At 39.7% G+C, this 15365-nt stretch overlaps 1 protein-coding gene across 29 annotated transcripts in view; it reads left to right on the top strand.

The window, feature by feature from the left end:
* The window catches only part of LOC148126078 (uncharacterized), a 217123-nt gene that overhangs the window by 146144 nt on the left and 55614 nt on the right, over positions 1 to 15365 (top strand). For 19 of the 29 annotated variants that reach the window (XR_015742755.1, XR_015742757.1, XR_015742760.1 and 16 more), the window contains 2 exons: positions 1667 to 1792; positions 3274 to 3429. The gene's annotated coding sequence lies outside the window, so the exon portion shown is untranslated. Of the gene's footprint in view, positions 1 to 1666; positions 1794 to 3273; positions 3430 to 15365 lie in introns of those variants that run through there. The other 10 variants (XR_015742770.1, XR_015742771.1, XR_015742769.1 and 7 more) reach the window with 3 other exon arrangements.

A 15365-nucleotide genomic window follows, 5' to 3' on the forward strand; every position in this document is an offset into this window, starting at 1 on the left:
ATATTTATATACACATTTCACGACATATATTCCTAAAATCCATGAGAATCACAGTTCTGCTATTTATTCAAGCAAGATGGCACTGTTTTAAGAGTCACATTTACATTAATTAGTTGATGCCCCAAAGCAGATTTACATCAGTATACTGAAATATATTACACATAACATTTTCTCACATACATACATACATACATACATACATACATACATACCCCTTGGCTTTTAGAATCATGAAATTAACATAAATGTATAGTCTAAATAGAGAGAGATGATTGACTTCATTGGTGATCCTCACTCTGTCAAGGATCTTGAAGTACTCATATCAAATGACCTAAGCACCAGAGCTCACTGTAACAGCATTCCCAAAAAGGCACTAAGAATTGTAAATCTAATCTTATGAAGCTTCTCCTCTGGAAATATTGAATTTCTAACCAGAGCATACAAAGCTTTTGCTAGACCAATACTTGAATACAGCTCATCAGTCTGGAATCCATACTGTATATCGAACATTAATACAATTGAGCGAGTCCAGAAGTATGTCACGAGAAGAATACTACACTCCTCTGCTTGCAACAGAATACCCTATATCACCAGGCTTGAAATTTTGGGCTTGGACAAGCTTGAACTACGCCGCCTATGGTTGGACTTAAGCATAGTACATAAAATTATCTGCTACAATGTTCTACCAGTCAATGACTACTTCAGCTTCAACTGCAACAATACAAGAGCACACAACAGATACAAACTCAATGTAAACCACTCTAAACTTGATTGCAGAAAATACGACTTCAGCAACAGAGTGGTCAATGCCTTGAATTCACTACCTGACTCTGTTATTAGATCCTCTAAGCCTTTAACCTCAAGCTATCCACTATTGACCTCACCCCATTCCTAAGAGGTCTGTTAGGGGTGTGCCTAAGTGCACAATCGTGCCTACTGTTCCTGTCCTATTGTCCCCATTTATTCGTATCTATTTCCTTACTCATGTTTATACTTATACCTATTATCTTGTAAGCGATTGACAAATCAAATCAAGCCAAAATAAAGTTAGAAATGTAGCAGGAACTGTGTAACTCTTTACTTGGAGCACTGTAACAACAGCTTGATTGGGGCAGCGCTTTCCTTTAGCCAGGAGAAGAAAATATGCAGGTCTTTTGGACATTTTTAGAATTAGTTTCTATTTTTATATTTAAGATTGGCCTATCTTGTATCAACTGACCTTTATCTTCAGAAATGGAATTGAATGCCACAGAAGAATATTATTCTAGTCAGCATGACGATCATGACTTAGCTTTTCAGAAAGAGAAAAAGAGAACACATTATTTCAGATCATGTCAAAGCCACACACTACGCTAAATTTGTAAAGAAAATCCTTCATGAGAGGAATAGGAAAAGATTTTATAAAGGAAATTTACAAATAATGGTAAGCTATTTATCAAGTGCAGATGCATATATATGTGTGTGCCTTCATTTGTTTTTCTATAAATTTATATTTTCATTTAAGAAGCAAGAACCTCCTCTCCATTTTACAATCGTATTTAAATTATGTGTGACTCCCTTTGGAACAAGTTTCTGGAATCCTTCCAAGATTCTAATTACCTCAATACACTTAATACCTATTTAGCAATATACAAGGTTACTAACACTATTATCACATTTTTTCTAGCAAGCTTCTTGGTATCATCACCTTTCTGATTGATAATTGCTTGTGGCAAAGCAACTAATTAATCATCAGCTGAAATGCCCTTATTAAAGGCCATTGGATAAGACAACTGTGAAGTATGAAATCAAGGTCAGTAAGAAAACAAGATTCTCAAAAAGGCAGCTTTCTGTGCTCTGATCATCATTGCTTGTGATCTGTTACTGGAGCTGGTCAAAAGTATTTAAAAATAGTTGATATAAGTAAATAACAAAATTATTAACTTTATGGAATATAGAAACGCATTTTATTTTGATTGACTGCCTTCCATAATAGTAGAAGTCAAAATTATCCAAGGAAACCAAGTGAATGTAGCTTCAAATGGCAAGATTGCTAGATTGCTCTAGACACCAAAAGTGGGCTAGGCAATGGGCTGATGCAGAATGCTGCTGTTGGTTGCTTCTGGTGGATTCTGCTGCTAGATGGTTTTTGCTGCTGGGGCTTCTGGATTTTCTACTCCTGGGTGTCTTTACTATTGCCTGGTTCCTTCTGTAGCATCTGCTTTATTCTCCTTGTGGGAATCTGGGACTTTGGACATGTGAATGGTGAGTCAGTGTGTGTGGAAGCGGGGGGACAGTAGATTGGCAGGTTGCTATGGATTCCTTTCTTTTTTGGAGGCCACTTTACCTGCCTTCCGGGATAAATAGCTACCTTGAGATGAAAGAATGAAGGAAGAAAAACTGTTCTGAGTGCCTTTGTGAATACACTGATGCCTTCTTCCTGTGAGAGCCAAGGGAGAAATTGGTAGGCTGAATGAAGGGACAAGCAAGTGGTAGCAGCAGAGGAAAGAACCTGTGTGTGTTTAGTATATGAATATGGAGTGGGGTTTGTGTAGGTATGGTAGCATATGGGCACTAGGTACTCTGTTGGTCCTGAGAACTGGTGAAGCTAACGTGCCTTGGGGTGTCCTGCTTCCCTCCCAGGAATGGATAGGGAGGATACTGGATGGCCCCTGTTTCTGTTTTTGGGGGGCACCTTGCATCTGGGGAAGGGGCTGCCATTGGTTTGGTAGGGGACAGTCATTGAAATATGGTGGTATCAGGCCTGGGGAGATATTGTAGGGCAGAGGGGAATGGGCTGTTCTCAACATAACTGTTGCCTTACACCAATTTTGTGTTTTTCGCTCCCTTTGTTCCCTTTCCATTCAGAACAATGGTAGGCAATTTGGTGGGAGGAGGGGGAGCAGAGTGAATATTGGCACTTTCTGTCAGCTTTCCATGAACAAAGTCAATGCGGAAGCTTGTAGGAGGTCAGAAGGCAGTCTCACTCCCATTACTGTGCCCAATTGGCTGGTGGCAAGGCACTGAAAATTGTAATCTTTTACCAGTAGCGGATGACAAGGAAAGGATGAGGGAGCAAGTTGGATGCCTGCTGGTGAGGTAGGCTTAGCTACGAGGTGCTGGCATTGATAGAAGAGACATTGGGACATTCAAGGATGGGGAGTCAGGGTGCATTTTTTTTCTCATGGAAAAACATTAATTCCCCTCCCCTCAGCAATATCAATCAAGAAGTGATTCCCACTGCCACTGCTCTTTTACCTACATGTAATCATTTTTTTTTCTTTGTTTAAATAGGGAAATATCTCTGAAAGGATGACCCAATGGGTCATACATTGCCTAATGTTACAGGATCCAATCTGGGCCAGTCATCAGAATCAAAGGTTTAGCCTTCCAAGCTTTCAGACTCATGCTGGAGCCCATTCACAGGGAACTTCTCTCTACTGGAATGTGGTAATGTGTCTATGGTTAAGATAAAATTTCATGTGGTATCTCTTGATAGAATCCAGGAATATATGAAGTGCTGGTTCTCAAACCCTGAGATGTTCAGTAGTGTATATGAATAGAATTATGAAGAATATTTAGAATGATGCAATAAACACAATTCAGCCCTTAGGATATACAATAAGAAAATCAGCCCAGTTTCTTTTTGTTTTTAAAATTCTTTTATGAAGACATACAGTTGGAACATGAATATTGCTGGAATTCATGCTTGGAAAATGGAATTTTTGACCTTCTGGGAATTCTGATATTTCAACATTTATTTTCCTTCTGACAACAAAGCAAGAGTTCATGAAACTCGAGAGTTGCCAGATTATGTTATATCATCTCAGTGATTCTGTTTACCAACATCTTAATAGGAAATGCTTTGGGGAAAATATTCCTCCTATTAAAAATAATTACAAAGAAGCAAGAGAAATTCTTAATCCACTTTCCACATAAATGAGTAGGGAAATATTTAAAGTGAGGCAACAATTTTTGGTATCTTTAAATGATACACAGAAGATTGGCTTTGAATATTTTGCAATTGGAAATGCCTTCTTTTTCCAAGCACAGGCAGCAATAATGTTCTGATTTTAACACATTTACAGGCCAATCTCAATTTAGCAGCTGATTACGTTTTCAGCTAAACATTTGTGTTGGCCTCTAAACTGACAGACTCTGATTTATGAATATGAATATGAATCTAGTTAAATAGCACCTACTGACAACAGAAGGTATATATAGATGGAGACCTGCCACACTCCTGGTTTTATTCACTTAGAAAGATAGGACATTTATTGGAGAGAACAATAGGCATGTGTTTCCTTCATCAGTGGTAATAAGCCTAAGAAGTCACCTGCCCAAAGAATGCAATCATGAAGATAGCAAAGTCCAATTTATTTTCAATTTCACCTTGATCTGTTGCAGTGCAAGAATGGCTACAGAACTGAGTTGATTTAAGTGGGATTTTCTTTTTCTCACTGCAACTCTAGTTTTCTTCCAGATACATTCATTATAAAAAACTGAAAGGGAACACATTTGGGGTCTGAATTTGTGACCATCTTTTGAACTTTCCTACTTAAAATGAGGGCTTCTGCATAAGGCTGGCTACAGAACTGGTCTGTCATGCTTGGCATTGTATTAGCCTGCTACAGAACAACAAAGATTTAATTCAAACTGTTACAATGAGCTTATTACATCATTGGACAGTGTCATTTCCCAGGAAAGCAAAGTGCTCCAGTCATATGGCAGCCATTTCTAGGGATTTACAATGGTAATTAACAATCTGCTCTATTTGAATGACCGTATAAAAAGCTGCTAGGGTCAAACCAATGAGGGGTTGGGGTTAGGCCTGTGCCAGAACATTTTCAATATCTGGCAAGAAGCAAAAGAATTAATTAGGGATTACAAGTCTGGGTGTGAATTTGGTCTGTCCATCCTCTCCCTTCATGCAGAGAGTTGGCTCCAGCTGGAGTGCCAACTCCAAGCATCGGCCTGGGAAAGAACTCACTGCTTTTATAGTTGGCCTAATGAATCTATAATTGTAAATCCAGTTGGGTTTGAAAAGGAATACTTTGGAGTACTGAAACATGCCTTCAATGGGGCTGCCCTTGAACAGAATTCAGAAACTTCAGCTGGTAGAAAAGGCAGCTGCACCAGTGTTATCTATTCACATGCAATGCCACTACTTCAGAGGCTGTATTGCTTGCCAGCCTGTTTCTTAGTCAACTCTAGGTGCTGGTTGTCATCTTTAAACCCCTTCATGGCTTGGGACTACATTACCCAAGAGGCACTGTCATCTTCTAATTGTTTCCATCAGTCCATTTCACGCTGGCAAGTGGGAGATGCTATGGGTTCTGTCAAAGAATGTCAAATGGCAGGGACTAGAAGGGAACCTTTCTGTAGTACTGCTTAAAATCTGGAGCATCCTCTAATCTAAGAGTAGGATGGCCCCGGCCTTGCTGGTCTTTTAGAACCAGGCTTGGAGTCCCCACGTGAAGGGCCCTATTTCCTGCCTATGCTGACACTAACAGATGATAATATCTCTTGGATGCTGTTTGTATTTAATTTTTTTTTTCTGTGTTGTGTTTACTTGTTTTTGTGATTGTTTTCTGCCCAAAACTACTGATTTGAGATGAATGGCTATATAAACCGAATAATTAGACAAATAAAATACAGCTTTGAAAAACTTATACAAATTTATTATTTATAAGATTTGTATCTTTACCTTTAGATATTCTTTCCCCTCCCCCCAAGTCATCCAACATAAAAAGGCAAATCATAAAATAAAAATAACTTGTAAAAGCTGAAGCAACAGTAGACAAGTAAATAAAAGAGCTCACTATTTTTAATGGCCACATTACACTGTAACTGTAGTTTTGACTGGGTTTTTTTTTGGGGGGGGGTGCATTTCCTGTGCTCTTTACCAATAAATGTTATTGTTTTAATATTTTATATAACTTTGAAATGCAAGCACTTTCAGTAATTGGATGGGTTAAAAATCACCATCATGAAATGATGCATGAACAAAGACTTTGAAAAGTACCCAACCAAAATGCAAGGAAAAGACTTAAAAGACTCTGTGCTGTTGATAGGACACAGTAAGCCTTGGTAATGACATTTCATAATCAGGACACCTCATGGCTTATTCTCTGATGGCTACTGTGATGGTAGCAGCTGAAGAAAGATCTTGATTAGACTAGTTCAAGTGGATGCAAGGAACTCTTCAGGTATTCCAAGCCAAAAATTATGAAATTCTACAAATCTTCCCCTTAAAGATACCCCAGAAAGATGACCAAGAACCTGAAAAAATGCATATACATGGGGGTAACATGTATGGTATTTATGTCCATTGTTGCATATGGATTACAAGTCTTTGCTCTCCATTCTTCCATACTTCCATTTTGCAAATGAAAATTAGGACATTATGATATACATTTTTTGACATCACTAGTGTAAGGAACACATGAGAAAACTCCTGCATACCATCATGCATACATTGTTGACATTCCTCCCCACATTTGATATATTGTATTAATTTTATTTTGTAGCAGTCTATTTTATCCTGGCTTTTGAATCCTTATCTATAAATACTTGAATCACAGCATTCCTTCTTTTAAAGCTTGAGAAAGCATAAGAGAGAAGCTGCAACGCAATCCAGGGCACATCTAGAGAATAAGCACAGTGGGGTTTCTAAGAAAACATGCCTAGGGAGTGCACTGTGAATAACATTTGCAGGAAATATACTTTATCAGCTGTAATGAGTATATGAAGTGTTTTTATGTGTACATGTTCAGACAGTGAATTCAACATGAAATTGCTTCCTTTGCAGAAATTCAATTTCTGCTGCTCGATGGCAGCCTTTTAATGTTGTGGAGCTAAAATTTGACATTGGAAGTATGCTCAAATTGATTGACACTGCAAAAAACTTGTGGACAGAACCAAAAGATTTACATTTTTCCCTAAATGGAGGGTCAGGGTCAGGTTCTTTATGTTACATTGAAGCCTGCCCCTCAGAATATGCACAGTTTGTAAAATGTGGGGCCAAACCCTAGCTATGGATAAGTCTCCGTTTCTTAGTTTGATGGTTATTTGTGCACACATTCAAAATAATCACACATAGGACATGAATTGCATGCATAACTCTCAAGCTGTAAATGGAAGCTTCAGAGAGATGGAGGTCAGGAAAAGTTTTTCTGTGCAAGTTCAATTGGATAAGAGCTGTGGTAGCTCAGTGGTTATAATGCAGTACTGCAGGCTACTTCTGCTGATTGCCAGCTGTCAGAAGTTTGGCAGTTCGAATCTCACTGACTCAAGATTGACTCAGCCTTCTGAGGTGGGTAAAATGAGGACCTAGATTGTTGGGGGGGCAATATGCTGACTCTGTAGAGAGGGCTGTAAAGCACATGAAATGGTATATAAGTCTAAGTGCTGTTGCCATTGCTACGCATTAAAAGTCTCGGTAAGCTCAGGAACCTGCACTATCAGGTTTCCTGACTATTGCATATAGCAGGGTTTCTCCACCTTAGTAACTTTAACATGTGGACTTTAAATCTCCATATTCCCTAGTCAGCATGGTTAGCTGGTGAATTCTGGGAGTTGAAATCCATACATCTTAAAGTTGACAAGATTTAGAAACATGGCTGTAGAGAAATCTCTAATTGTATTCTGAACAGATATACTTTCTTCAGATTTTCATGCATAATTTAACTTCAGAAGTCTGAAGCTAGTTAATGTTAATGAAGTAATGTGACCCGCTTGCATTCATTATGAATGGCTGAAGGTAGTTAATATGTAGTTCAGAAGATGATCAGTAGTGGTAAAGTTGTATCTGGGGGAAATTCCCCTGATGCTCTTCACTTGCGGTAGTCAACTATTATATCAAATAGTGCTTAATATGTGTGTGTGTCTGTGTCTGTGTATAAAAAACTGAAATCATTCAGTTTTATCCTACATCATTTGATAATCAACAATTAATAGCACTACTCCCTGACAATTGGTTTTTTTATGTACAGTGATGATTTCCCTTAGTAATAGATGGCTACCAAGAATTAACATCTGAAACACACTCATACCTTATTTTAAGAAGTTTTTGTAGGAGTAAAAAGAAGAAAATAGTAGAAGGAAACAAATTTTCTCTCTATGGTAATCTTAAGGGTAATCAACAATTCTTCAGTGCTTATCTGGCTTCAGAGAAATCTATGCAGTTGTGAATATAGTGAGAAGCAGTTTTAGAAGTACATGTACATCTTTATTTATGAGATGCATTATTCAACACATTGACATGCAGCTAATTTAAAAATAAGATTTATCAGCAAAAAAACACCACTTTTCTTCCCCACTGGAAAGTGGCATATTCACTGAAGCTCTACTGCTTCCCATATCAATGCTGACTGAGCACATTTGAAAACCAATGCCTGGTTGTTCCATCTTTCCTGCTGAATTATATACCGATTAGTAAATGTGATTGCTACTGTGATTATAAGCATGGCAAACTCAAATGGCTGCCCTGCACATCAACTTCTTGTTTTCATATTTTGTAAAGAGAAGATTGTTGATGACTTTATAAGGATATTATTTGGTATAAAGGCCTGGCTATCATTACTACCCATCCTATGAAGTTTCCTGGATACTGGACATAGATGCATCTCTGTGTCTTGGATCTGGTTTGATTCACAAGTGTCATTGCTATGTATATGTATATACCAATCTGAAACAGCTTAATTATCCAAAGAGTTAGCAGTTATATTATTCTCCTGTTTCTTCTTTAAAAACTATCATGGATTTCTATATTTGTCATATATATTGTGCTTAGCATATAGCTCCCTTCAGTATATTGATCAGTTTATTGCAACTAAGGCTTATTTATCCCTGAAGTATTATTGGCAACTTTTTAATAAGTGATTTACTCCTGCTTTTTTCCTAAATTTGAGAAAGAATGAACGGTCCAAATTCATCCTACTGGCTTCTGTGCTTGACAGGATTAGAACTCATAGTCTTTCAGCTTCTACTCTGATTTCTTTAGCCAATATACTAAAGTGGCCATCTTTATCTATTTCAGGGGTGTCAAACTCACGTCGTCACGGTGGCGTCATGGGACTTTCCCCCCTTCACCAAACTGGGCATGGGTGTGGCAAGCATGTGATGCAACTGGCCTGCAGGCTAGGAGTTTGACAGCACTGATCTATTTAGTGGATTTTTATCCTGCAAAAAGGATACTCAGGGTTGCCAGTATAATTTTTTTCTTCAAAAATATCAAAATTACATTTAAAAGCATATTGTACATGGTAATTTCAACATGTTCAAATGCCACATTGCCAAGCATTTTGAATATTTTGAAAACTTGATGGTAGGTGATGAATATGATTTTCCTTGACCTGGTCAATCTGGAAAGTCTATGTATTACTTAATAACTTAGAAGGGCACAATACTTTGTGAATTATTCTGGAAGTACTGGTTTGTGAGAGCAAAGAGGGAGCAATGTTGTTACCAAGGGATTTTTAGAAAAAACATACAGGCCAAGACTATTTAAGGGGATAAAGGATTTTACTATACATTACACACTGACAGAGGAAAGGTCATTCATACTTTTACAGGCAGTTTTTGGCTTATAGCAGCTCATTTAGTGACTGTTCGAAATTACAAGAGCACTGAAAAAAGTAATTCATTGCAGTATCCCCATGGTCACATGATCAAATTTCAGATTCTTGACAACCGGTTCATATTTATGATGGCTGCAGTGTCCTGGGGTCATGTGATCACCTTCTGACAAGCAAAGTCAATTGGAAAGCCAGATTCACCTAACAATCATGTTACTATCATAACAATTTCAGTGATTCACTTAAGAAGTGTGGTGAGAAAGGTCATAAAATGGGACAAAATTCACTTAAAAATTGCCTAACTTGGCAATAGAAATAAATTGTGGTCGTAAATCGAGGACTTCCTGCAATTTATTTCGCTAATACACTTGAACATACCGACTGTGGTGAAAAGAAACAAGTCTTTCCACAACTAATTCAGATCAAAAGATTTTGACCAACTGTTCTTAGTATACCTGACAGCTAGTCATTTGTCCTGCTGTTTCTCAAATACCAGCAGAGCATTCATCAATCAATTTGTCTGACACACAACAGGTTTGTACTAAGGATATATTCTGTTGAATACTAAAGAATCTACTTTTCTTTTGGGTGTTTATTTTATAAAAGCTCTATCATTTTCAATGATAGGTTTGTGGACATTTTAAATCTTCATCAGGATTTGAGCGAAAATCTTTGCCTCATCTGCAAGCATCCTCTTGTCTACTGTATATTATACACATCTCTGCAATTTGGCAGGGCAAGGAAGCAAGCAAGAAAGCCAGTAGAACTGTAAAGATACATTCACAGTGAATCACCTTCTCCTCTCCTCTCCCCTGCCCTGCCCTGTCCTTCCCTCCTTCCCTTCTCTGCCCTCCCCTCTCCTCCTCCTTCCCTTCCCTTCTCTCCATGGTCCTTTTTTAATGAATTCATTTATTTCTTGCTCATAAGAAAGGGCCCTCATGCAAATGATGTAACAGCAGCCTCTATTAATAAAGTTTCCCTCTCCTTTCCTTCCCCTGAAGATTTGTTGAACACGTTTCGTTATATGAAGCCATCTGGTGCAGACCAGGAAGATGCACTTAATGCCCAAAGAAAGAGAAGTGAAGCAGGCAAAGAAAAGAAAAAAAAAACCCACACAAACATCTGGCAGCTCATAATCTCCAAGCTTCTTCTTTTTTTTAACTATGTACTTATTATATGGTTCACTTCAAAAATATAGGAAATAAAAGGGCCCTAATGTAGCTAAAGAAAGAAATGGAAGTTTGTCACTTTAATACAATTGCTATGCATTTGCACGTTTCATGTGTATCTTGAGAAATGTCTTCTTTTTAATTCAACTCTGAACTATGCTACATTGCTTTCTTTTATTGCGCTACCATTCTTTAATTGCAGCATTTACGTGTTTTTTTTTTCCAGGATGCTAACACAGTTCAATAGCTGATAACCATATTTTTAATGTCCAGGCCATCAACTTTCCTTGTTATTATTACTGTCGGAAACCATTAAGGCAGAGCTATTACCGTGTTTCTCCAACAATACGCCCCCTCCAATAGGAAGATCCAGCATGTTTTTTAGGTATAAAATGAAATTAAGCCCCTCCACCAAATTTAGGCCTATTTTAAAACATGCAAATTGGGGTGGGATGGGTGGGTGGGGGAACTTGCCATTAGGAGCACCCTGTGGGCAGCCATGCCTCGCCACCAGCCGCTCCTAACAGCCAATCATAGCAGAACGCGGAGGGCTCCCTACCCTCGCCAAGTGCCTTTGCTGCAGACTTGGGTCAGCAGGCTGGTCTGAAAGACCAGCAAGGCCAGGGCCATCCTACTCTCAGGCAGGCAGTGGCAACATAGATGTCCACCAGCAGCATTTCAGCCACTTCTTGGGCCTCCATAGCTTCCACAGTTCCCACCCGCGCTGGCACCTCTCTCGCCAGCACTGTCTCCAACAACAGCATCTGAGTCGCTCCTGCTTTTCCCCCCGTCTCCGCCACAACAGGAAAAAAAAACATTTTGAGGTACCTGGGAGCACCGCGTGCTGCGTTTTCATTTAATCCCGAGCAGCTGGTTGGGCGTGAGAAGAGCTGAACGAGCATCTCTGCCGCTGCTACCCTTGGTGCTCCAACCTCGGGCTCTGCAAGTTTCCAAAGGTCCCAATGCGCAGCCCATTCCTGCATTCCAAGCGCACCCAGGCCAAGCTGCAGCTGTCTCTCTCTTGCCAGCGCCGTCTCCAACAACAGTGGCAGCAGTGGAGGGAATCGCGGAAGTTACGGAGGCAGCTCACCTGCCTGAGAAGCGGCTGAAATGCTTCTATGGTTCCTGCCTCTGCTGTCGCCGTTGGAGATGGCGCTGGTGAGAGAGGGACAGCTTCAGTTCGGCCTGGGTGTGCTTGGAATGCAGGAACGGGCTGCACACTGGGACTTTTGGAAACTTGCAGAGCCCAAGGTTGGAGCACCAAGGGTAGCAGTGGCAGAGATGCTCGCTTGGCTCTTCTCATGCCCAACTAGCTGCTCGGGATTAAACGAAAATGCAGCGTGCGGTGCTCCCAGGTACCTCAAAATGTTTTCTTCCCTGTTGTTGCAGGAACGGGGATGTGGGGGGGAAAGCGGGAGCGACTCAGACGCTGATGTTGGAGACTCCCCAGTGCTGGTGGGAACAGTGGAAGCTACGGAGACCCAAGAAGTGCCTGAAACACTGCCAGAGGACATCCATGCCACTGCTGCCTGCCCACTGACCCAGATCTGCAGCAAAGGCGCTTGGTGGGGGTAGGGAGCCCTCTGCGCTCTGCCATGATCAGCCATTAGGAGTGGCTGGTGGTGAGGCGTGGTTGCCCATGGGGCACTCTGGGTGAGGATGCGCTGGGGGGGACGTCCTAGCCATTTTTTCAGGGCTCAAAAAAACCAAACAAACCCGGCCTTATTATATGAGAAACACGGTAACGCTTATGTGACAATATTCCATAATGATCCAGATCCCACACCTCTGTATCATCAGGCTGTATTTACCTATTCCATATGGCATGACACTGATCATGCCTAAATAATTCTGATCGGGCACAACTTACTTTAAATTTGTTGCTGTTGCAATGGCATTTTCAAGTTCCAAATCAAACTGAATCTATTCTACAATCCTAGCTGCAAGCATGCCACAATCTTGAATCACTTGTGGGAGGGGTGTGAAGCAGTATGAGTAAGGATGAGGGCATTCATTACTAAGGGACACACTGAACATGTTCTTTTTTGCTAGCTGTGCTTATCTTTTATAAATGACATCATCACATGATAGTGAAGACTCCAAACATACACAATGGCAAGAATAAGATTGCATCTTTAGAGATCATAAAATTGGTTCCTCAGTGAGGCAGACTTCACACTAGTGACAGATGAAAAAAAAAAAGGAACGTGGTGGTGGGTTAGACTGTAGGAAGATATTTGACTGGTATCTTGTATGAGTATCAGTATACATTGAAGAAGTATTAAAAAGTGTGTTGGCTTATTGGCAGCAATCAGGAAATATAAAAACTATCCAAATAAACAGTGAAAAATAACTAGTAAAGAGAACTAAATTAAAGTACTTTTCAGTTTTTCCTAATGATTGGACCAGGAAGAGTCAATTCTAGCCAAGAGGAAAATAAAAACACCTCATTTCATTTCTTACTTTGACCTTTTGTTACCCCTTTGTTTAAATTATTTTGTAGTATAAGTCATTAATTATTAATACTTTAATTAATTAATTAAATAAATAAATATTAATAATTAGGGGACATGCATAAGCGCATCAACATGCCTACCGTCCCTGTCCTACTGTTTTTTTTCTTATATGTAGCATTTCATGTGTTCTTAACTATGTTTATACTTATACCTGTTATCTTATAATTGCTTGACAAATAAATGAAATGAAATAAATAAATAAATAATATAATAGCAACAGTTTTGTAGGAATAAAATTTCACACCTACCTTCTGTGTTGAAGTAAATTGTTTGCTTTGTTACTTTGGCCACAAAGAGCCTAAAACCTGAACCATCTTTCTTCAGTGTGGGCTGCCTTCCAATAGTTTAAAGTTCCCATAACCCCTCAGTCAGCATTGCCATTGTTGAGAGTTCTGGGAATCAGCCTCTGCCTATCTAGAGGGCATCCAGGTAGACGTTGGACAGACTCATTAGTGCTCATGAGCGTCTTATTGGAAAACCTGTTATCTTTGAATGAGGGGGTAGACTCAGAGCAGTTTATTGACCATACTGATTTGCTTAATTATTCTTCCTACAAAGTTTAAATGTCTCTATCAACTTCGTATTCTCATCTGCTGTTTTTTCTTACTTTTTTCCATGCTGCAGGCTGACAAATTCTTATCTAAGAACAAAACCTGGACTGGTTGCCTTTCTGACAACTGGAGCCAGACAGTTCATTAGCATTAATTTCCTGGCTTAAAAATCCTATCTTATCCCATCCAAAACCTATATTACTTGGGGAGACTGCATGATTCAGACTCCCAAGGTCACTCAAATGTCACTCTAATTTTGTTCAATCAAACTGCTCATCCAGTTGCCAGATAAACCTTCAGCTATTAACCCAAGATTTTCTTGGCCCATAAATCTTTCTAGGTGTCCAAAAAGACAACTTAGCATCATTACTCCCTTGTAGACATGTAAAATAGTAAATGCAGCTATACAGGCAACATCAATTTGTAGATTAGTGATAGCTGGTAAAGATAGTTGCCAAATATGCCAGCTTCATACGGAGTTTCCTGTCCGACTTAAAACTGTACACATATCTTTGCTTTTCATAGCATTTCATATGTAGGAGTACTTGGCAAAGTTTTAACTTCACTACAAATTGAGCTGATGAAAGCAAAGCAGTCTATCCATCAATAGGAACTGCTTATCCATTAGAAATGCAAACTGATATACTGCAAAGAGGACAGGGTTTACAGTTTCCCAGAGAGTTAGATTAGAAATATAAAAATATAAAAACTATCTATGTATGTTATCTGATCAACTAACGATGTCACCCATCTTCAGTCCCAAGTGTATTTGTCTTATGGTGCAATAACCTAGATTCTAGTAGGAAGCTTTCAATTTATCAGGTTATCTGAGGGACCTGACCCACCAAAGTGGGGAGGCAAGGAATGTTGCAGGTCCCATCCCTTAGGGAGATACACCTGGTGGGAACCAGAAGAAGGGCCTTCTCCTTGGTGGCTCCCTCTCTCTGGAACATCACTCCCCCAGAGATTAGAATGGCCCCCACTCTGACACTCTTCTGGAAGGTGCTGAAGACCTAGTTCTACCAGCAGGCCTGGGGAATGCAGAGCAGGATGGAGCCCATTAAATGGCTCATGTGAGTTTGCTGTGTTCTGCTTGATTGGTGTTTCTAATATCTTCTGTCTGTTTTTTGGCTCTTTTTGTATCTTGATTGGCTGGCAACATTGTGTTACTTTATTGGAGGCCTTTAGTGCAGCTTGGCTCCGGGTAAATGGACGGCTATCATTAGTTAGGAAGCTAGGTTTCATCTGGGTGCCTGGTTGGGGTGTGTTCGAGCTGGAAGTATCAGGGGGGATCTGTCTGTGCCCAGGTGTTTGCCTGGCTTGTGGTGTGGAGATTTTTTTGTTTGTGAGTGCAGGCTTCCAAATGATGGCATTCTGGTGGAATCATCTTTTCTCTTCATGCTTTCTGGTCTTTTTTCAATCTCTATGGCTTTTCTGATGATTCTGTGGCTGGGGTTTTCTATAGTGGCTAGGGTTTTGGTGCCATTGAAGTTGATGTTATGACCTGTCTGCCAGGCATTTGGTTCTAGTAATGAGTGTTTTAGCCACAGAGTTTATCTGTGCTGGGTGGTG

Source organism: Pseudonaja textilis, chromosome 3 (assembly GCF_049901715.1).
Source record: "Pseudonaja textilis isolate UNSWEBS1 chromosome 3, rPseTex1.2, whole genome shotgun sequence".
Classification (NCBI taxonomy): Eukaryota; Metazoa; Chordata; class Lepidosauria; order Squamata; family Elapidae; genus Pseudonaja; species Pseudonaja textilis.